Below are 3,548 nucleotides of genomic sequence, written 5' to 3'. Positions count from 1 at the left end.
ACAAGAGTTTTCTAAGCACAGAGGGTATGTCTTACCCTATGCAAAGTTCTGTCAATACAATTATACACATGTCTGTAAAGGCCTACTCCATCCTAGGCACTGCAGAGGACTCAAGCAAGTATATTGCAATAGGTTCTCAAGAATGTATAACTCCAGAGAAAGGGCAAAAAAGAAACTAATATTTATTGAGCCCCTAACACATTATCTTCACAATAAGCCAATGGAATAGTTATCATTACTTCCATTTTATAAAAGAAAAGACACCAGAGGTTTAAAAAGATTAGGAAATTTTGCAATATCCCAGAGTGAGAAGAAACATCAAAATAATCCCCATATTATACTGGAGGAGTAAGTGAAGTGCCTAATTCGCCATAACATGAGGGAAAATAGACACGTAACACGGGATGACAAAATGATTTGTGTATTTAATGGAGGGAGAAATCACATCTGGTAAGGGAAACTGGAAAGGATCCAGAAAGGATTTGTATTGAAGAAAGGTCTTTGAAAAAGATTAAAATTTCAACAGGCCCATCTGGAGAAAAATGAAAAGGTCTGTAAAAACATTCTTAAGACAAGTGATGATCACAAAATACAGAGTAAGCACAAAAATATCCATGGCATTTCTACATATTAGTAATATATGTTTGAAAACTGATCTTAAAAACAATACTATTTACAATAGCTCCCTCCAAAATGAAATAGGTACAAGTCTAACAGAACATTTTCCAGATCTATATATGAAAAACTACAAAATGCTAATGAAATAAATCAAAGAAGATCTAAACATGTGGAAAGACATGCCATGTTCAAAGATCTGAAGCCTCAGCATAGTAAAGATAGCAATTTTCCTCAAATTTATCTATAGACTTACTGCATTCCAATAAAAATCCCAGCAGGGCTTTTTGTATATAGAGACAAAATAATTCTAAAATGTATATGGACTGACCTCAGCCGTAGCAATTTCTTACTTGACACATCCCCAAAGGCAAGGAAATTAAAAGCAAAAATGAACTATTGGGACCTTATGAAGATAAAAAGCTTCTGCACAGCAAAGGAAACAATCAACAAAACTAAAAGGCAACCAACGGAATGGGAAAAGATATTTGCAAATGACATATCGGACAAAGGGCTAGTATCCAAAATCTATAAAGAGCTCACCAAACTCCACACCCAAAAAACAAATAATCCAGTGAAGAAATGGGCAGAAAACATGAATAGACACTTCTCTAAAGAAGACATCCGGATGGCCAACAGGCACATGAAAAGATGCTCAACGTCACTCCTCATCAGGGAAATACAAATCAAAACCACACTCAGATATCATCTCACACCAGTCAGAGTGGCCAAAATGAACAAATCAGGAGACTATAGATGCTGGAGAGGATGTGGAGAAACGGGAACCCTCTTGCACTGTTGGTGGGAATGCAAACTGGTGCAGCTGCTCTGGAAAACAGTGTGGAGGTTCCTCAAAAAGTTAAAAATAGACCTACTCTATGATCCAGCAGTAGCACTGCTAGGAATTTACCCAAGGGATACAGGAGTACTGATGCATAGGGGCACTTGTACCCTAATGTTTATAGCAGCACTCTCAACAATAGCCAAATTATGGAAAGAGCCTAAATGTCCATCAACTGATGAATGGATAAAGAAATTGTGGTTTATATACACAATGGAATACTACGTGGCAATGAGAAAGAATGAAATATGACCCTTTGTAGCAATGTGGATGGAACTGGAGAATGTTATGCTAAGTGAAATAAGTCATACAGAGAAAGACAGACACCATATGTTTTCACTCTTATGTGGATCCTGAGAAACTTAACAGAAACCCATGGGGAAGGGGAAGGAAAAAAAAAAGAGGTTAGAGAGCCAAAGCATAAGAGACTCTTAAAAACTGAGAACAAACTGAGGGTTGATGGGGGGTGGGAGGAAAGGGAGGGTGGGTGATGGGTATTGAAGAGGGCATCTTTTGGGATGAGCACTGGATGTTGTATGGAAACCAATTTGACAATAAAGTTCATATATTAAAATAAATAAATAAAATATATATGGAAAGGAAAGAATAGCTAAATTTTTTTAAAAGAATGATAAATTTGAAGAAATCACTGTACCAGATATTAAGACTTACTACTGATTACTATATAAGTAATCAAGATAGTGTGGTCTTAGCAGAGAGAGCTAGACACATAAATCAGTGGAACAGAACAGACAACCCAGAAGTTGGCCCAAACAGATATGGCCAATGGATTTTTGACTAAATGCCAAAGAAATTCCATGAAGGGTGTTCTTTTCAACAAACAGTAAGAGAACTATTGGACATCAATATGCTAAAGAATATATATAAGAATTTGACCTAAACCTCATATCTTATCCAAGAGTTAACTCAAAATGTATCATATCTAAATTCAATATATAAAAATATAAAACTCTCAGAAGAATATAGAAAATCTCTGTAACCTGGAGTTAGGCAAAGAATTCTTAGACATGATACCAAAAACAAGATCTATGAAAGGAATAAATAAATTGGAGTTCATCAAAATAAAAAAAAAGTTTTATTCTGCTAAAGACACTGTCAAGAAAATGCAAAAGACAAGCTTCAGACTAGGAGAAAATACTTACAAATCAATTATTCAATAAAGGACTTGTATCCAGAGTACTAAAGACTCTCTAAACTCCACAGTATACTAGAAACAACTCAATTAGAAGATGTAAAGAATTGAACAGACGCTTCACCCAAAGGGATATACAGATGGCAAATAAGCACATAAAAAGATCTTCAACATTATTAACTATTAGAGAGATGAAAATTAAAACCACATTGAGACATCACCAAATAATCCTTGGGATGGCTAAAATAAAAAATACTAATAATACCAAGCGTTGGTGAGGATGCAGAGCAAGAGAAACTCATAAATTGCTAATAGAAATGCAAAATAATATAGCTACTCTGAAAAAATCATTTGCCAGTTTCTTACAAAGTTAAGCACTTACCATATGACACAGCAATCCAATTTATGGATTGCTATGGACTTAATGTGTCCCTCCAAAGTCCCCCAAAAATTCATATGTTGACATTTTAATCCCCAATGTGATAGTATGGGGAGGAGGTACCTTTGGGAAATAGGTTATAAGGATAGAGCCCTAATGAATGCAATTAGTGCCCTTATAAAAAAGCTTGTAGAGGGCTTCTTAGCTCTCTTTCTGTCGTGGGAGGATACGGTGAGAGGTCAGAAGTCTGCAGTCCAGAAGACGGTCTTCACCAACAACTTATTTGGAATAGGTTAAGAAAAAGGGAGATGATACTGAATAATCAAAGATGTCACTTGTTATATGCTAGAAATGATATTTTAGGGGAATTGTTGACAAAGGTCAGGAAGGAGCTCTTTCTCCCTGCCAAGTCCCAAACTAATATGTTTATACATCAAGAACAAAAGGTTCATAGTTCCAAGGGACAGATATGAGTCTGAAGCGTTTGCCAACAATGTCTCTTTATTTTCTACTCAGGATAACATTAGGTAATAATCAGAATTACCCAAACTTGTTCCTTA

This window comes from Panthera onca, chromosome B2 (genome assembly GCF_046562875.1).
Source record: "Panthera onca isolate mPanOnc1 chromosome B2, mPanOnc1 haplotype 2, whole genome shotgun sequence".
NCBI lineage: Eukaryota > Metazoa > Chordata > Mammalia > Carnivora > Felidae > Panthera > Panthera onca.
Note: the sequence above shows the minus strand (reverse complement) of the source record.